Genomic DNA, 15,843 nt, shown 5'->3' with positions numbered 1-15,843 from the left:
TTCTAAAATCAGATGTAATTCATTCATTTGTTGTGTTCTGCAAATTCCTTTAGAAGGATAAAAATGGGGTACGTAACAGTTCAAGGTTTTCATTTTCTTGACAATCTTGCTGAAAGGTTTAAAAAATCTGAGTATTTCCATTATTTTTTTAGGAAGTACTGTGTAATGTTATGACAGCTGATTTATTGAACAATTGAAATTACAGTGAATGAGACAGTAAGGAAAAGCAGTGAATAAACCTAGGCAATAATATAAGTCAAAATTTGTCATAAAGGCAAACTAATAACAGAAAATGCTTTAGATAACTAGTTCATACACAAAGATACAAACAGTCTAATGCAGCAGAGAATGGACAATACCCTCTGCTCACATGGCCAGGCCTTTTTATCACTTCAAGTCATCAAGCAACAGACCAAAGCTAGATGTAATGCTAGCTGTTGCGTAACAAAAATAATGCCATCTGGTAATGGACAGGTGCCTTTGAGATGAGGCATAGCAGCTTTCAACTCTTCTGTAGTACTGATTGTGTGTATATTTTACATGAACACAGGTGAAAAATTAAAATTATATCAGCAGATATTGTGCATCTCATGTCCACTATCTGACCAAAAGTATAATGGCAACCCTATGTAATGCGAAATTGACCACTAGATATCATGAGACGCAGGCCAGCAGAGGAGATGGGGAATATAGTGTTGTCAGCGAAGCGGCAGTAACAGCAGAACGGATCAGTCAGGAGAGCCCAGTTGTGACGTTTGCCAGCTTTATTTATTCGTCGATAGTTCATCGCGTTGATGTACTGACTGAAAAATGGGGGGTGGAAGCTCAACACAGACAACTGTAAATGATGTAGCCAACAGTTGCTTTTCACAGTTCTTTACTTTCACTGTGCACAACCCCCAATATGGATAGGTTAAAGTTAGATATAGTGGGAATTAATGAAGTTCGGTGGCAGGAGGAACAAGATTTCTGGTCAGGTGAATACAGGATTATAAATACAAAACCAAATAGAGATAATACAAGGGTAGGTTTAATAATGAATAGGAAACTAGGAATGCGGGTAAGCTACTACAAACAGCATAGTGAATGCACTATTGTGGCCAAGGTAAATACGAAGCCCGCACCTACAGCAGTAGTACAACTTTATATGCCAACTAGCTCCGCAGATGACGAAGAGAATGATGAAATGTGAGATGACATAAAAGAAATTGTTCAGATAGTGACGGGAGATGAAAATTTAATAGTCATGGGTGACTGGGACTAGATAGTAGGAAAAGGAAGAGAAAGAAATGTAGTAGGTGAATATGGAATAGGAGTAGGGAATGAAAGAGGAAGCCACCTGGTAGAATTTTGTACAGAGCATAACTTAATCATAGCTGACACTTGGTTCAAGCATCATGAAAAAAGGTTGTATACATGGAAGAGGTCTGGAGATACTGCAAGGTCTCAGATAGATTATATAATGGTAAGACAGAGATTCAGGAATCAGGTTTTAAATTGTAAGACGTTTCCAGAGGCAGATGTGGATTCCGACCACAATCTATTGGTTACGAACTGTAGCTTACAACTGAAGAATCTGCAAAAGGGTGGGAAATTGAGGAGATGGGACCTGGATAAACTGACTAAACCAGAGGTTGTACAGAGTTTCAGGGAGAGCATAAGCAAACAACTGACAGGAATGGGGGAAAGAAATACATTAGAAGAAGAATGGGTAGCTTTGAGGGATGAAGCAGTGAAGGCAGCAGAGGATCAAGTAAACAGATGAGGGCTAGTAGAACTCCTTGGGTAACAGAAGAGATATTGAATTTAATTGATGAAAGGATAAAATACAAAAATGCAGTAAATGAAACAGGCAAAAAGGAATACAAACATCTCAAAAATGAGATCAACAGGAAGTGAAAGTGGCTAAACAGGGACGGCTAGAGGATATTTGTAAGGATGTAGATGCGCATATCACTAGGGGTACGATATATACTGCCTACAGGAAAATTAAAGAGACCTTTGGAGAAAAGAGAATCGCTTGCATGAATATCAAGAGCTCAGATGGAAACCCAGTTCTAAGCAAACAAGAGAAAGCAGAAAGGTGGAAGGAGCATATAGAGGGTCTATACAAGGGCGATGTTCACGAGGACAATATTATGGAAATGGCAGATATGGTGATGATATGGGAGATACGGTACTGCGTGAAGAGTTTGACAGAGCACTGAAAGACCTAAGTTGAAACAAGGTACTAGGAGTAGACAATATTCCATTAGAACTACTGACAGCCTTGGGAGAGCCAGGCCTAACAAAACTCTACCATCTAGTGAGCAAGATGTATGAGACAGGCAAAATACCCTCAGACTTAAAGAAGAATATAATAATTCCAATCCCAAAGAAAGCAGGTGTTGACAAATGTGAAAATTACCAAACTATCAGCTTAATAAGCCTCGGCTGCAAAATACTAACATGAATTCTTTACAGACGAATGGAAAAACTGGTAGAAGCCGAACTCGGGGAAGATCAGTTTGGATTCCGTAGAAATGTTGGAATACATGAGGTAATACTGCCCCTATGACTTATCTTAGAAAATAGATGAAGGAAAGGCAAACCTATGTTTCTAGCATTTGTAGACTTAGAGAAAGCTTTTGACAATGTTGACTGGAATACTCTCTCTCAAATTCTGAAGATGGCAGGGGTAAAATACAGGGATCGAAAGGCTATTTACAATTTGTACAGAAACCAGATGGCAGTTATAAGAGTTGAGGGGCATGAAGGGGAAGTGTTTGGGAAGGGAGTAAGACAAGGTTGCAGCCTATCCTCGATATTCATTCTGTATTTTAAGCAAGTAGTACAGGAAACAAAAGAAAAATTCGGAGTAGGAATAAAAATTCATGGAGAAGAAATAAAAACTTTGAGGTTCGTCCGATGACATTGTAATTCTGTCAGAGACAGCAAAGGACCTGGAAGAGCACCTGAACGGAATGGACAATGTCTTGAAAGGAAGATATAAGATGAACATCAATAACATCAAAATGAGGATAATGTAATGTAATCGAATTAAATTGGGCGATGCTGTGGGAATTAGATTAGGAAATGAGACACAAAGTAGTAAATGAGTTTTGCTATTTGGGGAGCAAAATAACTGATGATGGTCGAAGTAGAGAGGATATAAAATGTAGACTGGCAATGGCAAGGAAAGCGTTTCTGAAGAAGAGAAATTTGTTAACATCTGGTATAGATTTAAGTGTCAGGAAATCGTTTCTGAAAGTATTTGTATGGAGTGTAGCCATGTATGGAAGTGAAATGTGAACGATAAGTAGTTTAGGCAAGAAGAGAACAGAAGCTTTCGAAATGTGGTGCTACAGAAGAATGCTGAAAATTAGATGGGTAGATCACATAACTAATGAGGAGGTATTGAATAGAATTGAAGAGAGGAGAAATTTGTGGCACAACTTGACTAGAAGAAGGTATAGGATGGTAGGGCATATTCTGAGGCATCAAGGGATCACCAATTTAGTATTGTAGGGCAGTGTGGAGGATAAAAATCATAGAGGGAGACCAAGAAATGAACACACTAAACAGATTCAGAAGGATGTAGGTTGCAGTAGGTACTGGGAGATGAAGAAGCTTGCACAGGATAGAGTAACATGGAGAGCTCCATCAAACCAGTCTCTGGACTGAAGACCACAACAACAACATGGCCAGTTCACAATTGGTTAAGTGTCGATAAGCCTCATTAATAGTTTGCAGGCAAACATAAGCATACTGCTACAATAGTTTGCTGTTGAACATCTATGAGTAGTAAATACCTAACCACACAGTACTTTCAGAATAATAAGGTACGTGTGACACTATTTTTTCAATAAATTGAACAGACAGTGACACTGTTTTAACGCATGACCTATTGATGTTCCACTAATTCCACTGTTAAGTTAATGTATTATTGTTACTCTAACTGGTACAGACTTCCCGTCGGAAAATTGGCCAGGTCTGACGCTCTCGGGACCAAAAATCGGGCCTTTATATCCTCACAATAATGGGTACTGAAACTATACCCTGTTTGATGTTTAATTTACAGAAATTACAATTAAAACATTACTCATTCAATTAACTGAATATCTCGAAAGAATTCCTACTTTTTTAACAGTTTCTTCTACCACAAAGGCTAGGCCGAATTATTTGTTTAAATAATGAAATTAACAGATAAAGTTATACAAACAATGGTTTTGACAAATCTGGTAATTATTTTGGAATTGAATAGGGCTGGCTTTGCTAACATGTTTTCGAATAGTGCGAAATAAATACTTAAAGAACCCTAGTAGTACTTCTTCCAAATATTTATAATTAGTATAGAATTTACAATTGTTTATAAGTCAACAATAGAATCTAAGTCACGAATCAATTACTGATTTCTCCATATAACAAAATATATTAACTAGGAATAGTCAAAATAAATTGGGAAATTGATTACATACACAAAACTAACCACAAAATTAGATCTGTTGTTATATTCTTTCAGACTGAGGGCCAACCTCTCTTTTATGGAAATGCAAATTATACTCAAGCATGTTAATGGTAATTACTCAAAATTGAAAATAAAATGAATTTAAAGAGGCAGATGGCAAAACAAGAGGGTAGGTAAAGAGATCCCTGCTTGCTTCATCACACAGTGACTTCAAATTTGCCATCTAAGTATCAAAGTCATCAGTGAACCTAGTGTATTGGAATGAGTTGGAATCTTGACTTCACTCCACGCACTCCTCTGTGGTTTCATCTCTTGAGGAAGACTGGCCTGTCATTTCTCCACTCTTCAAACACTTCCCAAAACAATTGTTGGTAGTGTGACTGTGAAATGAAAATGAACAGCTACAGCTAAACCAGACCAGGCAAACCTTGTGTACTGGTGCTGTCAAGCATTGTGGAGGAAGTTCCAAAGTGCTGCAAGCAGTCCAGCTAGTATAATGACCATGCATAGAGAGTTAAAAAGTATGAGGTACAATGACTGAGCAGCTCCTCATAAACTACACATTTTGGTAGTCAGTCTTAAGTCACACTTCAGGTGCTGCAAAAAGCAATGCCACTGGGCAGTGGGTGGCTGTTAATGAGTGATCTGTAGTGTTTAATCATCCTATACCCTGTTGCAAACTGGGGGAAGGCTTTCGATTTTGTAAATGCACAGAGAACATTACTTGCCATGATGTGTAGTGCCAGCAGTGAAGTATGGAGGTGGTGTTACAGTATGGGAGTGTTTTTTGTGGTTAGGATGTGGTCCCTTTATTGTGCTTAAGAAAAAACCGAATTTGAATGGATATGAACACATTTTACAGCACTGTGTGCAGTAGAGGAACAGTTTAGAAACTACGATTGTGTGTATTAACATGACAATGTATACTGTCGTAAACCAGCTTATGTGAGGCAATGGGTTGTGGGCAATGACATTCCCAAAATGAACTGGCTGACTCAAGAGTTTACCTGAACCCAGTGTATTGGAATGAGTTGGAATCTTGACTTCACTCCACGCCCTCCTCTGTGGTTTCATCTCTTGAGGAAGAATGGCCTGTCATTTCTCCACAAACGTTCAAATACTTCATTGAAAACTATCCTCATATACAAGAACTCAAGAGCTTCACCATTTTCAGCAGTCTTCATTGGCTTCTAAAAGATATCTGACTCTGTAGTAGAATTCTGCATGTGTTCAGTGGTCTCTCACATGTGCAGAGCTCTTATCACCTGGCTGCACATTTCCCCTACTGCAACACCATGCTGTCCGAGTCATGGAGGGGGAAGGGTGGGAAATCACAAACATGGTAATTGACATCGTAATGCAGCCCCGCACGCAGAACACTGATGACTTGCATGCAGCTTTCTTTCATATTTCTCACCAGCATATATCAGAAACAAAACAAATTTTCAGTATTACTTAATTATTTTTGGTGTACTGAACATAATAAAATTTGTGTCTGGTACTGACTGTTTGGCATGTGGCCAGATCAAAATCCTTTCACGCACATGCGTTGCTCTAAATATTACCATGTTTGCAACTTCATTATGGACAGATGGAAACTTTCTGAGGAAAGTTTAGTTGAACTCCTGGACAATTTTAACTAAAAGGCTTTGTTTTTTAAACAGAATTACATATCAGATTACATATGCAGAAGGATGCTTTTAACTAAGTTGGAAATTGTATCTAAAACAGCTTAAAAACAGGCCCTCAAAACGTTTAGAAAACTATTGTTGTAATTCTTTAAGTGCTGCAATGAATTCCTCAAAATTCAAATTTTCTTCAATGCAAGTGATCTTAGGGGAATGTACAGTGCTTCTGTCAGAAATTGTCCCTTTCACAATGCAGTTTTCTTTTACATTGCTTCCCCATCCAATCAGAAATAAGTTGTTTCTCACAATGCAATGTCTTACTGTCAGCAGTGTGCAATCAAGTCCACTTGAAGTGTGAATTCTACAGCCCATTCTGGATACTCTAATTCTTGTTTTTGCTTTCCTTTTACCTTCAGAAATTCAACTGTAGCAAGTTTAAAATAAAAAATCATTTCACGCATGCCCCTCGACTTAACCAACAAATTTTACTTTTTTACAATTCCATTAAAACCTGTTGCAACTGACAGTGAAATAATGTGTGCAATTGTGGAAAATTTAGTGTGCGTACCACCATATGCTTCATGCCTGCAAATTTAGTGGGATGTGCTCCTTGAGGTTGATAATGATCAATCCAGTTCAAATCCTGTCTTGATAGTTGTATTTTCTTCTATTTCATCACTGTTATTGTGACACTCCACAGCAAATTTGAGGTACCTGTTGAATATGCAACTGAATAATAGCTATTGAGAATTCTCATCCTCCTCCATTGTGATTTCCATTTATTTTTAAAGATTTAGGACAGTAGCTCACTGGCATTTTTGGTGCAAACACCCACTGGACCTGTGAATTTCTTATATAACAGAAACAGACAGTGAAAGATAAACATCACTGACAATAGAATTTGCCACACTGCTAAATGAAATGTCATGCAGTACCAAATGTTTCCGAGAATGAACGAGGAAAGCTGAGTCCTAAAGAGACAGTGATTCTCGGATGGCACACGTGCAGTGCATTGTGCAGGCATGCAGTATTGCTCACTGTGATGGACCTTGCTGCAGACAGATATTCTCTTGCGCAGAAACTAACCAAACTGTGCCCAGACATGATGTCGAAACTTGTGAAAGTGATGCTTACCAGCATAACATCCAAAGTAAAATTCAGAGGAGAACTGTGAAGGAACACTGAGGTAAGGAGACAACCTATCTCCATTTCTCTTTGACCTCATACTTTGTATCCAGCATGGCCACTCTTCTCTCTCAGCTCTATAATAGCTAGAGCTTGGTTTAAGATCAACAAGGCAGAGTACATAACAAAACTCAGAGATACACCCTACATGATTCCATTGGGTAACTGGTTAATGAAGAACACTTAACTCCATCAGATACCTGAGAGAATGGAAAACCACCTTTAAAATCATGAAGACTTGACCATGAACAATAGATGGACCAAGTTGGAGAAAGCCTACCACCTCTATAAGAACATTCACACTTCTGGATCACTATCCCTCAACCTAAAACTTTAGCACTACTGCTCTGTAGGGTGACCTTCAGTCCAGTATGCCTCAGAGTGCCCGAACGTGAAAGGAAAAGGGCACTTCGCATAACTGTAACTTAATGAAAAAAGTAAAAGAAGATGATGTATACAGAATTGGACACAAGAAAGAATACTGTCAATATCTACAGTGTGTTACAATAGCAATGAGAAAGAAGTAGTTATATAATGAGGATGGGCAATTGGAGACTCATGTCAAGACTCCTCAGCATTGTCTGTAGAATGAAGATGACAAATACCAAGTTGGTAAGACTAGCTAGGAAAGACCTTGAGCGATGAGAAATTAACATCTACTACATTCACAACAGAGATCAGTACTGAATACTCATCAGATCCTCTCCAGTTACTAACAAGAGTAAAAGTACCTCAAAGAACTGTAGTGAAATGGCCTAAGAAACAGAAAACCACACACATTCCCGCGGTGTGAGAGTACTGGACTAAGAGGAAATTTCACCAGAATTAAGAACTATATTATCCACTGTAAGCCTAAACAGAATATAATGTGAAATTTTAGTATAGCTACTGGTAGTTGCTGGCAGCAACTGAAATCTCTTTTTCAATTATTTAGAACCAGACAATAAAGTAATGTTTAAACAGTAATCATTCATGGTGTACTACCCATCAACATAATGTTGTGCAATGTGTCCACAAAAGAATGTCTCAGTTATAAATTTTAATAGTATCAACTGTAGGTATTGTAGACGTAAGAAACCTTTCATTCACTTTCACATGAACTACACGAAAACAGTTGGGAAACAGAGAGAGAGAGAGAGAGAGAGAGAGAGAGAGAGAGAGAGAGAGATAAACAAACACTGGATTTCTCACTTAAAAATACACTTTTTTCCGTTTGAAAATGCACTATACCTCAGGTGAAAGTACATCTTTTCAATGTTATGTGACAATATGCATTCACTTTGAGCTGTAAAATTGTCCAATCCTTATAAAGGTAAAGATTTTATATATCACCGTGGAACTTCCCGTCTCTTTAGAAAATGAAACCAATAAAAGACAATGTGTCTTGGAAAGATCTTTCATTTGTGGCAACATGTACACCGCAAATTTTTGCATTACGAAAGTGTAAACACGAATTATATGAAATAGAACATGATAGCTTCTGAAGCACTGAAATCGAGGTGTGCTGTGCGATACACTTTTTTCAGCCAATCATAGCTTATGACACACCATCTCACCAGACAGTGACCGTAAATATTCAGAGCAAACCACGAGCCAATAGCAGCATCACTGTTAGGTAGTGCAAACACATAAGTAGGGAAAGCTAATGAGTTAAATTAATATACACACAGATCTTCAAGCAAACCCGGTAATATGTTGACATGTTCAATAATTGGATCTTCTATCAGTTTGCTGTATTCTCGCATGATATTTTGATGATGTGACCATGTGTCTTGTTAAGATGCTCCCTGAGACTGGTCCTTGGAAGAATCAGGTGCAGTATTTATGACTGAATGGTACTTAGTCACTCCAGTTGCAGTCCATGCCATGTCAGGCACTCAGGTCCAGAGTTTGCACCTGCCAGAGCAGCTGTAATTGTCCTCTCTTGCCACTGGTGCTCCAACCGCCATCTGCACCTGGTTTGGCCATCCTCTGGTGTTGTGCCCATTGTCTGATGCTCTGTTTTGCATCTGCATTACTCCACACCAGGCATTCTAACTGCTGACTGCTGCTGCTTTGGTAGTCCTCTGGTTGTCTTGGGAATTGTATGTGAAGTCCCCATCTGTTGGGCCTGCTTCTAGTTTCGTATTTTTCATCATGAACTCCAGGCATTCCGTCTCTTCAATGTGAACAGTCAGGTGTTCAGTCCTATGCCCACTATCTGTCTAGTGACGTGTCACCTCCAGTCTGTAGTGTCTGGTGCAGTGTCCAAGGGCTGCTTCGTGTCCAGGGGCTGCTTCCTTAGTCTCCATTCCCATTTATATTTCTCACAGAATCTCAACAATGTCTGTTGTGTTTTCAGAAGCTCGAGTGCTGGATTTCTGGTGGTGCTGAACTGGTATCCAGTGTCACAATTAATGAGATTCTGTGACCTTGATCTCAGTGGGTTCTTTATGATACTGTCTCAGTAGCTCGGGGTCTGTGACACAATCTTGGTGTCATTGTAGTTCATCCAGAGACTGGGATATAGACAGTGATCCACCACTATTGCTAATTTGGTTGCCTGTCTAAATCTGGTATGCTTCTGGTATTCTTTACATCTGATGTCCACCATCCTGGAGGTCTGGCTGATGTATGGCATCTCACATTGGCATGGTATGTTGTAAATACCTGTCTTCCATAGCCCTAGATCTTCCTTTACATTCCCCAACAGTAAACCCATTTTAGTCGATGGGAAAAATATGCATTTGATGCTATTTTTCAAGAGCATTCTGCTGATTATGTCAGAGATCTCCATTTCTTCTTGTTCCTCTTGTGAACCCTCTGGTGGAGTGGCAAGGTCAAGGGCCTTCTTAATATCTCTGGAAGAAATCCATTTTTGCAGAATACTAATTGTAAGTGTTTTGTTTCCACCACCAAACCATCGGAGTCTGAAAGGGTCTGTGCCCTCTGGACTAGAGTTTTGAGCACTCCCATCATCTGTCCCGGATGGTGGCAACTATTGGCTTGTAGATGTAAGTCGGTGTGAGTAGGTTTGCAATATGTACTATGCCCAAAGGTGTCATCTGCCTTCCTCTTTAACTATTACTTGCAGAAATTCTGTCCTTCTCCAGTTCCATGGTGAATATTATATTAGGTGGCATGAATTCATATCTTCCAGGAAATCATCGAACCTCTCCCTGCCATCGGACCAGACGGCAAAGGTGTCATCCACATACCTAAAAAAGCATTTGGGTTGATACATGGCTGATGTAGGGGCCTCATCTTCAAAGTTTTCAATAAGTAGGCTGCCACTACTTGTGACTGTGGGTTGCCTATCACCATCCCTTCTGTTTGCTTGTAAATTTGTCCCACATATAGGTAGTACATTGAGGTCAATATGTGCCTGAAAAAGTCTAGGAGAGCCCCATTGAACTTTTCACCAATAAGATCCAGTGGAACCCTGGTAAACAGGGACACAATGTCAAAACTGACCGTAATGTTAGACTCCATGATGTGTAGCTGCCTAGGACTTTGTAAGTCTTCTGAGTTCCAAATGTGGTTCACGCATTTATCCACATGTGGTGAAAGCATCTTCTTCAGGTATGTAGCTATGGGGAGCCACACCAATGTTGCTGACAATAGGTCACAGAGGTACCCCGTCCTTGTGAACTTTGCACAGTCTGTACAATCTGGGTGCCATTGGCACTTTTGACCATAGCTTGTTTACAACTTATTCAGAAAAGCCTGTCTCCTGCAGAAGAGTCTTGGTCTTTTTGTCCGATTTGTTCATGTGGTTGCTCCCTATTGGTCCATAAGTCAGATCCTCCAGAAGTTGTCACATCTTCGTGTTATTGCCTGCCTTCTGTAGGATTACTATGGAGTTCCTCTTGTCTGCTGGCATCATCACAATGCTGTGATCCTCGTGGAGTTGGCTAAGCGCCACCCTTTCATCACTTGAGAAGTTGGATTTGGTGACCACCCTGAGGTCTCCTGTTGTACCTCTTTGGCCACACGAGTAGGAAGTGTGTTTGGCACATGCTCGGCAGCACTGATGAAGGTGTCATTGTGAGGTTGAGACCCTTGTGGAGCACTTTTAAGGTGGTCTCGTTGAATTGCTTGCGACTCAGGTTCACCACTTTGCAAGTGTCCCTCGATCTGCTGCACGTTTTTGTTGGGGACATCAAACCTAGCTAATTAGCCAGACGTTGACTTCTTCCTGGTGCACTCTGCTAGAGACCATGAGGCACCATCAACCCAGTCTTAGTATTGACTGGTTAAATGCTATAGAAAACTTCAGAGGATAGAAAAATTCAGAAGGGCTCTCCTGGACTTGTTTAGGTACGTTGACATACTTCCTATATGGGGGTCAATTTTACGAGCAAACAGAAGGGTAGTGATGGGCAGTCCACTATCACCAGTGGTGGCCAACCTGTTTATTTACATCAGCCACATATCAATCCATTCGACGATTTCCTGGAACATCTGAAGCCATGCCACCATAATAAAAAATTCAGCATGGAACTGGAGAAGGACAGAGTGCTCCCATTCCTGGATTTTCTACTCAAGAGGACGGCCGATGACACCTGTTGACATGGTGTGTACTGCCAACCTACTCACACCAACTTATATGTACAAGCCAATAGTTGCCACCATACGGCACAGAAGATCAGAGTGCTCAAAACTCTTGTCTATAAGGCACAGATCCTTTCATACCAACAGTCTGTTGGAAGAAATAGAACACACAATCAGTGTTTTGCAAAATGGGTACTCTTCCAGAGATATTCAGAATGCACTTCACCTTGCCACTCCACCAGAGGATCCAAAAGAAGAGGCAAAGACGGTGACATAGCTGCCATGTTAGACTCAACTCTGCCAAAATCAGCAGAATTATCTAGAAACACAACATCAAAAACATATTTCTGCAGCCCACTAAAATTGGTGCACTGCTAGGGAATTTAAATGATGACCTGGAGCTATAGAAGCTACGTATTTACAACATACCATGCCAATACGGAATGTCAGACATTGACCAGACCGTCAGGGCAGTGGACATCAGATCTGAAGAACACCAGAGGCATATCAGACTTACGCAGGCAACCAAATTCACAATAGTGGAGCACTGTCTAGAACTCGGTCACTTGATGAACTACAGTGATAGCGAGATTGTGCCACTGACCCCGAGATACACATTGTGATCAAGGTCACAGAGAATCTCATCAACTGTGACACTGGATACCCGCTCAGCACTGCCTGGAATCCAGCAAACAAGCTTCTGTAAACAGAACAGAGACAACATCAATGTTCTGTGACCTATAGGAATTGTAGTGAGGGAACCAAGAAAACAGTATTTTGGAGAGAGCACCAGAGGTGACATGTTACTAGACATGCACCACAGTTGTGGACATATAACCAAATACCTGACCATTCACATAGTGGAGACAGAACACCTGGAGCATGCAGTGGAAGTACTATACCAGAGGCCTGCTCCAGCAGGTAGGGACTGCTCACACAACACCCAACATAATCGAAGTATGGCCAAGGCAGCAGCAGTAGGTGGACAGAATGCCTAGCATGGCATGGTGCGGATGTGAAACATAGAACTGGACAATGAGCGTCACACCAGGATGACCATGCTGGGTGGGGTTGGTGATCTGGACACAAGTGGCATCAGAGGACACCTAGAGCCACCCCTGGCGGTCGTGGATCACAGACGGAGCTTTTGACACGGTGCAGACCAAAACTGGAATATCAGACATTGGGCACTGCACCAGAGGACAACGAAGCTGGGTGCGGATGGCGGTTGGAGCACTAGCAGCAAGAGAGGACAACTAGAGCTGCAGGCATGGACTGCAGACGAAGTGCTGACGCTGTGTGGACCAAAAACGGAGCACCTAGCACCATCCAGGCATAAATACTTGACCCAATACACTCAAGGAACAGTCACAGAGCACCTGAAGAAGGCAGTGAGTCACACCATCGAAATATCGTGAAAGTTTGACACCAGCAACTGGCAGAAGACCCAATTGTTCAACAAGTCAGTACACATACAGTATAGCTACATGAAAAGCTAAGCTTTCACATATAAAACTGGTCATTAATAATTTTTTGCTGTTGTTTGCTGATGGTATGGTTAGGCAGGATTATAAGGGCATAGCTTAAATTGCAACATCTGATTTTGTCTGACAAGTGCAATTTTAAATTTCACTGCTGTTCACCGTACATTTCCTGGGTTACCTGGCGGTATATACTCATATGTTCCACCGAGCATTTCCACTTTCCCACAGAAAAGACTGTTAAGCATGAAATTGCTCAAGAACTCACGCCATACCATTTTTAAGGATACTTATACTTTTTGCCATTGTTATTGTATAATTTTAATGTATGAAAGAATTAAAATAAATATGAAAAAATAAACTTGAAGCTTGGTCGTTTTTAGCATGTGTTATCCTTTAAGATATATCAAACACAAATGTATCAGTCCCTAATTTTTCTTAGTGGCAAGTTCTTAAAGTGTTTTAGTTCAGTTAAATGCACATTTTTTTAATGTTTAGTTGTGGATCCCCATGTGACAAAACATCCACCAATGGTATAGTCATTTGTAATTGACCATATGTGTGTAAACCACAATCCCCAAATAGTAATAGGGACAGAAATCTGGTTGAAACCAGAGGTTAATAGCGATGAGATTTTATACTCTAATTGGGATATTTAGTGCAAAGGTGGTTGAATGCTGATGGTGAATACTTGCTTATGTCAATAAAAATACGATTATGTGTAGTGAAATTAGTGCAGACTCAGAATGGAAAATAATTTGGGTGAAGATAAGTGTTACAGCTGGATCAAACAAGATCATCAGCTGCTTTTATATACTGCCTGCCTCAGGAGCAGTCGTGGCTGACAGTTGAGAGGAAACTTGTAGAATATTTTCTGAAAATTTCCTGGCCATGCTGTAGTTATAGATGGAGGTTTTAATTTATGAGCTACAAACTGGGAGACTCAAGTGGTTAGGAAGGGAAGTAGAGACAGAGAATCATTTGAAATTGTTCCAAGTGCCTTGTCCAAAAGGTTGAACAGCACATCAGAGAACTAACTCGTGAAGATAACATCTTAGACCTACTGGTGATAAACAGACTCAAACTTTATGACTCAGTTACTGTGCAGAACTATTCTGTTAATAGCTGTAAGTAGTAATACAAAGAAAGGCAGGAAGATCGTGTATTAGTGGACAAAGTTCAAGAGTGTCATGCAATACGTTTGAGACAAGTATGTACCAAGCAGAATGTGAGGGTTGGGAAAGACCCACTGTACTTCGACAACTGTGTTGTTCAGAAGCTGCTACAAATGCAAAGAGAGCTTAACTGCATATTTAAACACAGCCAGAGTCTTACAGATAAACAAAAACATAATGAAGCCAAAATCAATGAGGAGAGTTAAGCATGAAGCATTCAACAAAAATGAAAGTAAAACTTTCTGTACCGACTTGACAGAAAATCTTAAGAAGTTCTGGTCTTACGTTAAATCAGTAAATGTATCTAAGCCATTTGTCCAGACACTCTGTGACCACAATGGTGCTGAAACAGAGATTGACATGGAAAGTGCCGAAGTACTAAACATCATCTTTTTTTTTAAAACTGTTTAGCAAAGGAAGATCACACTGTAGTTCCTCCTTTAAGTTGTTGCACAAATGACAAAGTGACAGATATCAAAACAAGTGACCAAGGGATAGACAAGCAACTGAAATTGCTCAATAGAGGGAAAGTCAGTGGTCCTGAAGGGATACCACTACAATTTTTCATAGCATATGCAAAAGAACTTGCAATGTACTGTAAGCCTTTTCAAGGAACAAACTGCTCCTGATGGTTAAAAAAAAGAAAATCACAGGTCATTCTCATTTTCAAGAATGATTGTCGAAAATACACACAAAACTACAGCATAAATCTGTGATGTCAGTCAGCAGAAGACTTTCGAAACATGTTTTATGCCTATGCATTATGATGTTCCTGGAGGCCAAAAATCTCCTCTTTAGTAATCAACATGGGTTCCGAAATCAATGATTTTGTGAAACTCTGCACCCTCTTTTTAACTGTGAGACCCAGAAAGCAGTAGATACAAGTGCCCAGGCAGTTGCTGTGTTTCTTGACTTCCAGAAGGCACTTGATGCAGTTCTGCACTGCCAGCTGAAGAACAACAAAAAAGTATATGGAATAGCAGACCAAGTATGTCATTGAATTGAAGAGTTTTTAGCAAACAGAAGAGAGCATGTTATTCTCAATGAAGATAAGTCTTCAGGCATAAAAGCAACTTCAGACATTCCTCAGTGGAGTGTGATAAGACCACTACTTTTCACAACATTTATAAATGATCTACTGGATATCGTCGGAAATTCCAGGAGACTTTTGGCGGATCTGGCTGTTTTATACAGAAAAGTCCTGTGGCTAGCAAAATGGAAGAAGACATGAAGGGGATTGACACTCGGTGCAGGGAGTGGCAATTGACCCTCAACATAAATGAATGTTACACATTGTGAATGCATAGAAAGAAAGACCATGTATTGTATGGTTAAAAAATCACAGGACAATCACCGGAAGTAGCTACTTTCATAAAATATCTAGTAGAATATGA

This window comes from Schistocerca gregaria, chromosome 1 (assembly GCF_023897955.1).
Source record: "Schistocerca gregaria isolate iqSchGreg1 chromosome 1, iqSchGreg1.2, whole genome shotgun sequence".
Classification (NCBI taxonomy): Eukaryota; Metazoa; Arthropoda; class Insecta; order Orthoptera; family Acrididae; genus Schistocerca; species Schistocerca gregaria.
This window is presented reverse-complemented; position numbering follows the sequence as displayed.